Source organism: Prosopis cineraria, unplaced genomic scaffold, assembly GCF_029017545.1.
Source record: "Prosopis cineraria cultivar Desert tree isolate PC_DT_omini unplaced genomic scaffold, ASM2901754v1 PC14, whole genome shotgun sequence".
Lineage (NCBI taxonomy): Eukaryota > Viridiplantae > Streptophyta > Magnoliopsida > Fabales > Fabaceae > Prosopis > Prosopis cineraria.
Window position 1 is genome coordinate 3,378,673 of NW_026555345.1, and position 14,334 is coordinate 3,393,006.

At 31.5% G+C, this 14,334-nt stretch overlaps 1 pseudogene; it reads right to left on the reverse strand.

Annotated features, from left to right (window-relative positions):
• Positions 1-12,319: 12,319 nt before the first annotated feature.
• LOC129293546 (uncharacterized protein At4g06744-like) lies at positions 12,320-13,887 on the reverse strand (annotated as a pseudogene).
• Between the last annotated feature and the right edge of the window lie 447 nt (positions 13,888-14,334).

Consider the following 14,334-nt stretch of genomic DNA (forward strand, 5'->3'; position numbering starts at 1 on the left):
TACAAGGTATCTTATAAATAAGATTATAGAGAGTAAATTACAAGTTGACAAGGCAAGTAAACGAAATATAAAAACTAAATTGAATAAATCAAAGTAGCTAAAGTCTTAAATGACAAATAACTTGATAGCTAAAGTGTGTTTATATAAACCAAGGAAGTTTAGCCGTACATGAATGTGTGACACAACAAAACAATTATTAAAAACGTATATAAAATCCATAAAGAGAGAGAAGATATTTAACCAAGTTTATTAAATAAAATTCCTTCCCATCCGCCTAGATTTAGTCGATGGCCAAATGAATGGACAATAGAGCCTCTTTCGTCATGCCTTTAATATAATCAGAACTCCGAGTGTCACTTGGTTCAGAAAATCATATTTTGCAAATATGAGGAGTACTTTCAGTTTTCCTGTCAGAATATAAAATAATATATTATTTTTAAAAAAGTAAGAATGTGTATGTGCGCGCATAATCGAATTTACCGGTTAATTTATTAATTAGACCAGTCAACTCTGGTTGAGTTTTGATGGTATAATTTATGCTATTATATCTTCTTTATACACAATCTTTCATTAATTTTATGTCTTTCTTAATGCAATTCGGCTATCCTTTTCAATTAAAATTCATTCAAATCAAACCAACAAAGCTCTGTAACTAAAGATAAGGTGCTACTTTCTAAATCCTATGAATCAGAAAAGGACTTTATGAGGGTGGGTGGGGGTGTGTGTTTGAACAAATGAAACTAATCAAAAGCATTTAATTAGTTTTTTCTCTCTTGATATTATAAAAAATAAAATGTACTTTTATTTTTACCCCCGACTTTAAATAATAATATAACTATATTAAAAACTTTTACGCTAATTAAGAAAAGATAAAATTAAAAAAAGTGATTTAATTATTACAAATTTTATATTTTGAATCAAAAATTACTCCTACAAGGTATTTTATAAATAAGATTACAAAGAGTAATTCACAAGTTGACAAGGAAAGCAAACGAAATATAAAAACTAAATTGAATAAATCAAAGTAACTAAAGTCTTAAATGACAAATAACTTGATAGCTAAAGTGTATATATGTAAACCAAGGAAGTTTAGCCGTACATGAATGTGTGACACAACAAAACAATTATTAAAAACGTGCATAGAATCCATAAAGAGAGAGAAGATATTTAACCAAGTTTATTAAATAAAATTCCTTCCCATCCGCCTAGATGTAGTCAATGACCAGATGAATGGACGATGGAGCCTCTTTCGTCATGCCTATAATATAATCAGGACTTCAAGTTTCACTTGGTTTAGAAAATCATATTTTGCAAGTATGAGGAATACTTTTAGTTTTCCTGCCAGGACATAAAATAATATATTGTTTTTTAAAAAATAAGAATGTGCGTGTGCATAATCGAATTCATTGACTAATTCATTAATTAGATCAGTCAACTCTAGTTGAGTTTTGATAGTATGATTTACACTATTCTATCTTCTCTATGCACAATCCTTCATTAATTTCACGTCTTTCTTGATGCAATTTGGCTATCCTTTTCCATTGAAATTCATTCAAATCAACCCAACAAAACTCTGTAACTAAAAGATAAGGTGCTACTTTCTAAATCCTACAAATCAAAAACAGACTTTATAGGGTGTGCGTGTGTGTTTGAATAATGTTATTTTGTACAAGTTTATTTGAACAGTTGAATGCTCTTAAGAAATGTTTTAAGACCCAAACCAACCTGAACGATTGAACTGATTAGACCGTCGCTCGTTGAAGAAAGCGGGCTAGTTCAATCAATTAACCTATATTAGCTATTAACTCGAGTTGGACCGCCTAGAACCAAACGATTTTTATAAACAAAGAAAAGAATCGAAACTCGAAGCGTGTTTTTATGGGTCAATAGTTAGTCAAAAGGAGGGATAAGATTGGTATTTTGAAAATTAAAAAAACTCTTATCGAGTTCTTGCACAGACTACTAGCAACCTGACCCATCCAGCATTAATGTTGCTCGTAGCTCAAACTCAAAAATCAGCGTCTCAATCATCAATCTCAGTATCTCACTTCTCTTCTTTGTTCTCTCTCTATCTCACACAGTGGGTTTTGGTTAGTCATCACCTCCTTAAATCTCAACTGTTTGGGTTCCATTTATGGTCTTCGTCATTAAGCCAGTCAGCTATATAGGTTCTTTCTTCATCTTCTTCACCATTTAGCCATCTCGAAGTTTTGCTTCTTGCCTTCCCAATGATCTGGGTTTTGCTTTTGGCTTCTTGGTTGACTCTTGCCTAGGCGTGCAGCTGTCAGAGACACCGAGACAATCAGACGGCATCGAACTCAGCATCCTTCATTCTTCATCTTCTTCATCGATCGCTCTCTCTCTCTCTCTCTCAGTCCTAGTGAGATTTTCTATCTCCCTCATCTATCTCTCTGCCTAATCTAATCTAATGCCCATGGTTTTGAATAGCAAGGAATGAATGTTGATGGATGAACTTTTTTTTTTATTGCCTGAGCTATTTATTGCAAAACAAAGGATTGTTAAATGGACGAAAACGAATTTGTTTTTTATTGTCTAAGAGTTGTTTATTGCAAACAGAGGTTTTATTTTTTTTCTAGTGATTATGCCTGAATCTTGATCCACTCGAGAGTCTTGTACTGTGTTGTCTGCTCTATAATTAATTCATGGACATGGTTATAATTATATTCATATTGTCCTGATCCATTTGAGACTCGAGAGTTGTTTATTGACAAAATAGGAAGGCTATATTCATATTGTCTGTCTACTTTTAATTTGTTAATTTACTTGTTTAGGTGTAGAAAATGTCATGATCTGAACATACATCTATTGCTGCATCTACTCAATCTATTAGTGCTAAATCAGATTCTACATGGGAGCATTGCACTCAAACACCAAACAAAAAGAAAGGTAGAAAACCTCGATTAGAATGCCTGTATTGTGCAAAGGAATTTAGTGGTGAGGGAATTAATAGAATGAAATAGCACCGTGCTAAAAAAAAGGAGATGCCATTAGTTTTAAAAATGTGCCTCGTGATGTTCACTTTCGATTGGAGGAAATTTGAAAGAGATTGAGGGAAAGAGAACAAAAAAGCAAGATAAACCAACAAAAACAGAGGATAGTCTATTTGGGGAAGATGATTCAAATATGAAAGAAATGGCTCTTCCACAGTCTCAAGAAAAAGTGATTGAAGCAAATGTTTTAAGTTCTTCTCAATCAAGAAAAAGGAAGGCATCTGAACCTGCAGAGAAATTCTTTGCCCTAAGGACAACCCTGGGTGCACAACCAGGAATACAAAGTACATTTGTAAATAAAGAAGCTTTGTATAGAGCTGGTTTAGCTATTGATAGGTGGTTATATAATTATTGTATTCCAATAAATATTGTAAATTCCATTTACTACCAACCTATAGTAGATGTTATTGTTGCTATTGGTCCTGGTTATAAAGCCCTAAATTATCATGTTGTGAGAAGTAAAATATTATAAGACATGAAGAAGGGGGTTCAGTTAATAGTTGATGAATGCAGAAGTTTTTAGGTTGAAACTGGTTATACTATAATGGCGAATGGTTGGCAAGATCAAAGAAATAGGCAGTTGATTAATTTTCTTATTTATTATCCTAGAGGAATTATTTTTATTAACTTTGTTGATGCTTCAGATATAGTTAAGGATGCTCAAAATCTTTGCAATTTATTCATGGACATAGTTGCATTTACTGGTGCAAATAATGTTGTTCATCTAGTAACTGATAATGCGGCTAATTATAAAGTTACTGGGAAATTATTAAATGACAAGTACCCTTTTATTTTTTGGTCTTCTTGTGTTGTCCATTGCTTAAATTTGATTTTGGCAGACATAAGTAAGATGGAGACTGTTACTAGTTTAGCAGCACGTATATCTATGGTTTCAAAATTCATATATAAACATGCATTTTTGCTAACTTAGTTGAGGAAAAGAGAGGTGGGTGGAAATCATTTGCCCAGAGGCCACACGGTTTGCCACTACTTTCATTGCTTTAAAGAGTATCTATAAGCACAGGTATGATATATAAGCCTTGATAACTAGCAAGGCATTTATAGGCTCTAGATACTCCAAGGATCGAAAGGCTAAAGATGTGACAATGACTGTGTTGGACAACAAATTTTGAAATGACTGTAAAATTGTTATTGAAATTGTAAAACCACTCATCTGATTGTTGAGAATTGTTGATTATGATGATAGGCTATCACTTAAGTGTGTCTATGATGGTATGTATAGAGCAAAGAAAGCTATAAAGAATGCTTTTTTGAAGAAAAAATATTTGTACGAGCCCTACACAAGGATTATTAAGAGAAGGTAAGATTCTTAGCTCTGACAAAATCTTCATGAAGCTACTTACGTTTTTAATCCTACTTTTTTTATGATAGAGAAAATTTTTCTTAAAAGTCAGAGGTTATATAAGGATATCTTACTATTATAGATAAGAAAGTCTCTTTTAATAAGACCAAGTTCTTGCAAGAAGGCACACGATATCAAGAAAAGAGTAGTAGCTTTAATCATCTACTGGCTATTGAATTTGTAAAATCAATACAACCTGATAAAGTAAAGATTTATATATTTATTTTTCATATTTATTATCTTACAACTTTATCTGTAAAATCTTTTCTAATAACTTTATATTTAATATGGCAGATGAATGTTGGCCATTGTCACACCCTGAAATGCGACGTGGACGATACGAGAGCGGAGGTTCCGGCCTTCAGGGTGGGAACTTGATGAAATAGGAGTCACCATCAAAATTTTAAGGTAAATCTTGGGAAACCAATAAAAGGAGAATAAAGATGGTCTACAAAATTGAAAAATAGGTTTGGGAGTCGATTGAGTGTGAGGAAGGTGTTAGGCACCTTACAATACCTGTTCGGGAGAATGGTTACTTGAAGTTTGTTGTGTTAAATTAATATAATTTTAAAATTATTTTAATTATCCCTTTCTTATTTACATGTTTTAAAAAATGATAATAATAAAATAAAAAATATTTATTTATTTACGAGAGAGGACTTGATTCAGAATCCGACTCTAAGGCCTATATATCCTATAATGGCGATCAAAGTTTATGTAGTTTGGGCTTAATAATTTATCATTTTGTAAATAAAATAATTTTCTGAAATTTAGATATGTATATTTTAAATTGCAAAAGTAATTTAATTTTAATTATTTTCTTAATTTTTGAATTTTTGGAATAAGGAAAGAAAAGAGTTTAAGATTATTATTTTTTATATTTCATGATTGAAAATTTAACTGTTATATCTGCAAAGCCTTATTGACTTATACGATAATACAATTATTCTAAATATTCGTGAAAATTCTGAAATCTCACATGATAAAAGAATTTAGTAATTTAATTTATTTATATTTAAGCCTATACATACATACATACATACATACATACATACATGCATACATATATATATATATATATAAAGATTCTTAATTATTATACCTGCAAAGCCTTATGACTTGTACGGTAATATAATTATTTTAAATATATATGAAAATTTTAAAATCTCACACAATAAAGGATTAAATAATATACATTTAAGTTCATTTTTAATTTAATTGATTTAATATATAACTTATATATATTTCTTTAAAAACTTAATCGTTATGTTTGCAGAGTTTTATTGACTCATACGATAATACGATTATCTTAGAAGTTTATGGAGATTCAAAAATCTTACATGACTAAAAGATATAATTGATAAATATGATTGCAATTTAAATACATTAATTTGATTAATTAATTTTTTTTAAATTGTATATTATATCATTATTTACTAAAATCATTTATTTATTATAGAAATTGAGAATCACTACATCTGCGAGGATTTATTATCCCACACGACGATGTGATTAATTTAAATTTCTATGAAGATTTTTAAAATTTCATATGGGACTTAAATAAATTATTAATTTGGATTATAAAAAGAGAGTTAATTTTAATGATGGACTTTGCAACCCAGATTGACATATAAATTTTACTTTCATATCTACGAAACCTTATTGATTTACACAATACGAGATTATCCTAAATATCTGCAGAGATTCAAAATTTCACACAATAAAATGATTAAATAATATTCACTTTAAATATATTTTAATGTGTAATTATACAATGTACATTTTAACTATAGAAATTCTAATCGTTATATCTGTGAAGCTTTATTAACTCACACAGGAATACGACTATTCTAAAAGTCTACGAAGTTTCAAAAATCTCACATGATCAAAAAATTTAATTAGTAAATGTAATTACAACTTAAGTACATTAATTTAATTTCTATAAAAAAACGTTTATTATTTTATTTATAAAAACTATTTATTTATTTAATATATATACATTGATAACCACATCATCTGTAAGGATTTATTATGTTACACGATGATACAATTAATTTAAATTTCTATGAAAATTTTTTAAAATCTTACATGAGACTTAAATATTTTATTGATTTAAGTTAAAAAGAAAAGTTAATTTTAATGGTGGGTCATTGGAACCCATATTAATATATACAAGTTGGATCTTCTTACTTGCAAAATCTTATTAATTTATATGGTAGAGGATCATTTTATGAGAATTTTAACTTTCTCTTGCGATATTAGTTATTCAAGAATATCCCTACTATGCTGCTTATCATCCAAAATTTATTGTATTTAACTTTACAAAGGAACTCTAAAAATCTTGTAAATTTTATACATCAAATTGCACATGTAGAAAAATAGGGATACAAAATTTAGCTCAAAAGTGCCTTTGTACAAGAAGAGAAAAATTCACCAATTAAGCTGTAAAATTGACATGAGGTTTATCAATAAATTCTCAAAAACTAATGTAATTGAATAGACAAATGAGATCTAAAAATTCTAAGAATTTTATGTCTCAAACAACACTTGGGGAATGTCATGGATACAAAATTTCAGACTAAATTCACCTCTGTATCAGCACATAAAAACACGTTACTCAGGTTGCAATGAACTAATAGAGGAAAGCTTTTCATGATTAGTTTCAGAAGTAGCATATTTGACCGTACAAATGGGTTCCAAAAATCATGAAAATTTTACACATCAAACAAAACAAAAAGAGGAATATTTATGCAAAATTTCGTGCAAGGATTACCTAGGTACAGCTGGAGAAAAATCAATAAAGTGAGCTGTCAGGTGACAAAATATTTCTTAACCAGCCTTTAAAACTCAGCATACTTAATAAGAAAAATTAGATCTAAAAATGACGAAAATTTTATTCCTCAAACCAGACTTTAAGGAGAGGTTGGGTACAAAATTTCAGGTCAAAATAACATCTACAACAGTGTATAAAAATTCACAAAGGCAAGAAACAGAAGCAAGAAATGAAGACAAGTACATTTAGGAATCAGGCATAGTCTTTCAGACTTATAACAGTGGTGACCTTATCAGAGAAATCAAGGCCACATAAATATTCTTATCTTAAGCTATATTAATTTCAAGAATGAATGATTCCAAAAACTATAATTTCAAGAATGGTAGATATACACAATTCATCAAAATCCATAACAGTATGTACCTAACAATCATCAACCCGCAGCAAACAATTTTGATGAATATCAAAAGAAGTGTGTTTTCGACCTTTTAATCCATATGTCCATTCAAATTTATGACCGAAAAAGAACAAAGGGATTTCTATATCTAGGCAACATATGTACAAATTCATTTGTGCATCTCAACATCAACATGAACTCTATGAAATAGGATATAGAGATAGTCGAAAAATCAAAATATTTAGTAAATCAGACCCAAGATTGGTTTCGAACCTTTTAACATAGACGGGCATATTCAATTGTTCCTTCTTCCTCATTGAACGTTTGGTCTCTCCCTCTGCCATGTTCTGCTTCCTTCCTCTCAATCATCCTCTTGCCTTCAACTCTCTCTGCCTCAAATTCTCCCGTGCTCTCTTGGTTTTCTCTTTCTCAAAGCTCTCGAAGCTCTGCTCTTCAAAAAAATCGCTCCCCTTTCTGTCTCTTGTTCAGAAAAGATCACCCCCTCTTTGTCCCAGAAAAATCCCCTTTTATATCTCAGAAGAATATCATACCTGGGTAGCGTGAATCTACAAACTCTGACTCGATTCGGCTTCTCCTTCCTCACACGGTGCCAGATTTCATTTGAAAGCCGCTTTTCTTCACCCCAATATGTGCTTTTTTCCCTTTTCGACTCAACCTGTGCCTGAAACTCTAGGAGCAGGAGAAGACATAAATTTTCGGAGCTTGTGTGTGAGACGATCGAAGTTTGCGTGTCCGACTCTTCTCGCCCTGCTGTGCTCTGCGATCGTGACTTCACAGACGACTCAAGCGCGGCACCTACGTGTCTTCTCTGTGTGTTTAATCCTTCAAATGAATCGAAGAGCGTTTTACCCATTCGGTGTCTCTTCTTAAATATAGAGATATATATATATATATATATATATATATATATATATTACTTTACATTTTTAATTTAAAATAAAGTTTCTTTTATTTCAAACCAATATTTTTCATTAAAATTCAAGAGGAAATTTTATTTAATTAATTTTTAGGATTTTGTTAGTTTTATTTTAACTACCATTTTTAAATTTTGATTGATTTTTTTTAAAAAGAAAGATCATCTAAATTAAAAAAATATTTTTTTAATCCTAAATTTTCTTACTTCCTAAAATCTAAAAGGAAATATTATTATTATTATTTTTTAATTTTTTAAACTTATTGTTTTAACCAACCAAAAGACATAAAATCCTAACTAACAGAAGATCAACTAGGCTAAAAATAAAATCAATCCATATTTAATAATTAATATTTTTATCTTTTCATTTTATATGTATTATTAAAATTTCTTTTTTTGTTAAAATTATTATTATTTTTATTAAATGTAAAATATGTCTAGACAAAATACAATATTCACAGCCATATTTTGAGAGTAATTGTCTGAATGTTAAAAGCTTAGTTATTAAATTGTTAAGTCAAATTGCATCTTCATTAGGTTGTGAAAGGAATTGGAGTATCTTTGAAAAAATACACTCCAATAAAGGGAATAGATTAGAGTATAAAAGGTTAAATGATCTTGTATATGTTCATTACAATTTTCGCTTAAAAAATGGGTATATGATTTACAGCTTTGTATTAATTTGCATTCATAAAGATTAGATAAATGAGTTCTTATAGTTTGCTATTGTCATATGTATTTTAGAGTTGCTAACAAGAAAAAAGCAATTGACCTGTTAATTTTAAAAGCATTGATAAAATTGACTATGGGGTAATGGAAGAAGATGATTCTTCTTTACTTCATGTTGATGAAATAGAAGGACATATCATTTATAATGAGTAAACACATTATTTCGCAATAGGAAGAGGAAGGTTTGAATTTTTGAATCTTTTGAGCTTTATTACATGTTGTCACTTTTATTACATTGTTCTCGTTAATGCTTTAATCTGGTTTGATCACTTTGATGCATTTGTTTATGAAAATGATTAACAAAGAGTGAATGTGGTATAGGGTGAAGGGATTGATTTAGGATCACTTGGTTAAGAAGATGATGATAGTTACAATGCAGATGCGAATGCTTTCAAGCCTAACTATGCTTGGATTAATCAAGTAAATTAATAAAGATCTGCCAATATCTTTGATAAGTGATGAAAGTATTAGTTATCTTATAATGTTAGGTTTGTGGATTGCAGATTGTTGTACTTGTGAACTTGTTGCATTGTATCAATGACTTGACCAGAATATATTGCGGTGTTGTTGTTGTATTAATGACTTGGGCGTTTTGAAAGATTTGGGTGATGGTGTATTTTTGCTAACTAGTTGTATTAAAGATTTCGATGGTATTTTAAATGTGTGTGTGTGTTATTTTTTATTTAATTATTAAGTTATTGATCCAACTGAGTGAACTATGAGACTCATAACCGTTGATTTTTTTTAGTTTACTATTTGATTTGAGTTTTAAAACATTGCTCTCAAATGTCAAACAATTCAAGAACTAAACATTTGTGCCTTGTCATTGAGGCAGGCATTTGGGCCAAACTTCAAGCCTTCAAAAACACAAAAAGTAATATCACTATTGCAACTTTGGACCTCCAAAAAAAAAAAATTGGCAACAGATGTTCTGGTAACGCATGACGGGCTCAATTAATTTTCTTTTCTAGAAAAGTGGTATGCCTTTGCTTATCTCTCCCTGTGCGCATTCAGTACTCACTGGCACGTGATAATGAAATTAAAATATAGGGGGAATGGCACCTAATGTCTCCGAATAAAAGAAATTTGCATAAAAAGCCTAATACATTTTGAATTGATTTTAAGCCCAAAAGCCTTACATGTAAATAATGTTTTCTAGCAAAAAGACTCATTTGCTTATCATTTCAGACATACAAGTTTTCCGAGTGTATATACATAGAATGCTCATATATAATATGACAAGGTCAATACATTAATAACATAATGTCTGTTTATTATATATAATTTATATGATTTAATTGAATAAAAATGTAAAAAATTTTCTAGTGCATGAATAATAGAATGTTTATATATAACTGACAATGTTCATATCTTAACAATACAATTTTAGTTTATTATATGTAATTTGTGTGGTTTTGTTGAAGTGTTGAACAATAATATACAAATTTTTTAGGCGTATAAATAATGTTTTATATATAACATGATAATATCCATACATTAATAACACAATATTTATTTATTATACATAATTTGCGTGGTTTAGTTAAACAATAATATATAAGTTTTCTAGGGATATGAATACCAAAATGTTGGTATATGATATGACAGAGTTCTTACATTAGTGAGACAATGTCTTGCGCATGATATTATTTTTTCAAATGAGGGGCAATCCAATTTTTCATCAAAAAATATATTTGTATACATGACCTTTGGCCTTATAAAATAAATTTATAATGTATTAGGTCTTTGGTGCTAATTTTTTTGATCTGGGGCCTTGCGTGCCATTTTCTCTAAAATATATGCTCTGGCTCAGTAACAATAATCGGCCCAACATGCTTCGGCTCACATTAGTACTGTCATTAGTTGGGTAATTGAGCTGAAATGCACTAAAACCAACACCACATGCATAACCACCAACAGATATTGATTCCGTTAATAATGATTTAGCTCGATAAAGTTATGAGATCAAGTTTTATTACTAATATAATGACTTTATTAATAAATAATATATAAGTAATTTTATTAGCGTTGTTTTGAGTTTAGAAGTATGTGTTGGTCAATTCACCTAAACTTATTTGAATTTAAAGAAAAAAAAACACAACGTGGATACCTAGCCCTCGATGCAGAGATGCACTTCAAAACAAAACCAAAAACTTGCAAGTCTGGGCCAACAAAATATATGTATATATATATGCTTTATCATAGACTGTGATAAGGCACGAAGGGCTTAATTTTCTTTTCTTCAAAAGTGGTAGGGTCGCACGTGATTAAGTATTTTCTATATCTTTGCTTTTTTTGAAACGCCGCGGAAGATAGCATAAGAAGCATGACCGAAGAATTATTGAGAAGACTTCAATCTATGTTCTAAATATCATTATATATATATATATATATATATATATATATATTAACGTTTTGAAAAATATTTTCATCTTTTACTTGAAATCCTAAAGAATACGTTCTTTTTTTAAAAAAAAAAGCTGAATAAGTAGGCGCATACATTATAAAAAAAATTATAAATTGTACTGTTCTTAACTTGTAACATCTGTGACTTGTTATTATAAATTTTGTATTTTATATTCATATAGTAGACTTGATTTGTTTATCATTTTCATGGCACAAGGAATGAAATTTTTGAAATCTTTTGTTCACTCTTGATAAGTATCAAAATTTAAATTTTCTTAATTAAGTTAATAATAATTATAAGGAGGAGCATTGGATATGTATACTGTACTCTTTTTTCTCTTTTCACTCTCTTTGTATTTTCCCCCATTTCTCCCTTAATTAATTTACACTTCATTTTCCTATAAAAAAAACAGGACACTTCATTATTAATTTACTTGAAGGAGGAGTCAAACTCCAAATATCATGGGAGAAGATCCTCTACTAGATTGTTTCAAAGAAAAAATAGAGAAGACGTGGATATCTCACCAACGAATTAATTTAACGTAGATGCAATTTCAAAAGTATATTTTTAATTATCTCCGTGAGTATCGTTCATGCCAAAACCAAAGCTCGGCAAATACATAGTTAAGTTAGTTAACTAAGAGAATAAAAAATATATTTACATTCTAAGATATATATGCTTCATTCATACAATTGCCGAATCAAATTTAGTTCTGCTAAATCATAAAATTAACATCTTATTAGACTCGAGGAACGCCAAATTTCATTACACTGCTTATGCTTATTCATCAATATTCCCCATCTTAATTAGACACAAGAGACGAAAAATTCACAATATATAATATTACATATATAAACCCGCGACTCAAGAACACTTCTAAGAAGAAGATACAGGGAAGCCTTAACAATCAGCAGCTCCACATCGTCTGGCTCACATCAGTCGATGCCGTGTCGGCTTCAGAGACTCGTAGGTCACCGGCGCCGGAGGCGAAGCCGTTTCATCGTACTTGGGATAGTATTTCCTACATGGAACCACCTTGAGAGACTGTTCATCCGCGCATGGCTTCACACAGGACAGAAACTTGTAACATTCTTCTGGCGATTTCTGGTTTGGAAGGCCCTTTATGCAATTCTGGCTCACATCAAGCACCTTTGATTTTATCAGCTTCCAGCATATAGGTCCAACTTCAGTGAAATAGTTACCCCTCAAGGTCAATTCCCATCGTTGCGGATTCCAGGAAGCTCGCACACTGATTCCGGAACGGCGCCGTAGAATTTGTTGTGAGCTAAGTTCAAGAACCGAATCTTCTCCAAGCAAGCGAAGGACTCTGGGATCGGACCCGTCAATGAGTTATTGCTAACATCGAAGACGGTGGCCTTTTTCAGGAACCCGACCTCGTAAGGTAAGCACCCAGAAAACTGGTTTCCCAAGAAGAGAACTTCCGTCAAGGTTTTTGACGTGTTGCCGATGCTTCTTGGGATCCGTCCGGTGAACCTGTTGTTGGCGAATGTGAGGTATCTGGCACGTGTGTGGCCGAAATTCCATGGAAGGTTGCCGCTGAATTGGTTGTTGTTGATGAAGATGACGTCTAGATCCCTGGTGAAGAGCTCTGGAGGGACTGGTCCGGTGAGACTATTGAACCTGAGATCTAAGAAAAGGAGTTTATCATTATTAGAGAGGACTTCCATTGGGAAACAACCCTGGAGCTTGTTGTTGCTCAAGTCGAGCTCGAAGAAAAATTTGTATTCCATGATTTTTTTGGGGACCTCTCCTGAAAAATTGTTGGAGTTGACATGGAAGAATGTTAATTCTGGAATGGAGTCCAGGATTCCTGAAAGACGCAAGCTTGAACCTTTGAGGCCAGAGAACCCAGCTTGGTTGAAATCTAATCCTGAAACGGCTTGGTCTTTATTTGGGTTTGGATACGCATCGCATTTAACACCCTTGTAGTTACAAGGGGTGTCATTGGGATTCCAGGTGCTGGTAAAGCAATTGGGGTCGTCAATGGTTTTGGCGAAGTTCAGAAGCACTTGGCGAGCTTTCACCAGAAAGGGGGACAGGCAGTCGGCGGGAGGAGAGTCGTCGGAAGGGGAAGGAGCTCCTCCGCCGCCGATGATGATCTCCAATGCTTCTCTTTCGGAGCGAGGGAGTTCGGCAGAAAAAGCAGAGAGTGAAGAGTGAAGCAAGGAAGAAGACAGTATGAGTGAAAAGATACAGAAAGAGATTGTAGCCATCGTTGCGAGTTAGGTTCAAGGAAGTATTGACTGAGTTTAATAGAAGTTTCGAAGATAAAGAAGGGCAAGTCAAGGACCACGAGCCTCGAGTCCACCGTGAAACGCCCATCACAGTACGGTCAGGGCGCTTTTTTGAAACTAAAAATAAAAGAAGGAAATGTGTTTCGTTTATCAGAAATGAAGGGAAAGATTATTATTTCAAAGAAAAATATGGCTATGTTATAACTTATCATTTTTTTAAAAATGTCAGTACTTTCATCTCTTAGACATATTAAAACTTTCATCTTAGATATTATTTATATGATAAATTTCATAAACATGTTTTTTAATAGAAAAATTAATTCAGTCAGTTTTATATTGCTAAGGCGAGGTCACAAGTTAGGGGAACAAGATAAGAGTAAAAAAAAAAAAAAACAAACAAAAAGAGCCAGAGCTTCAAATAAGATGACACTTGTGGATAATAGAAAAGGAGAGGTAAATTATATA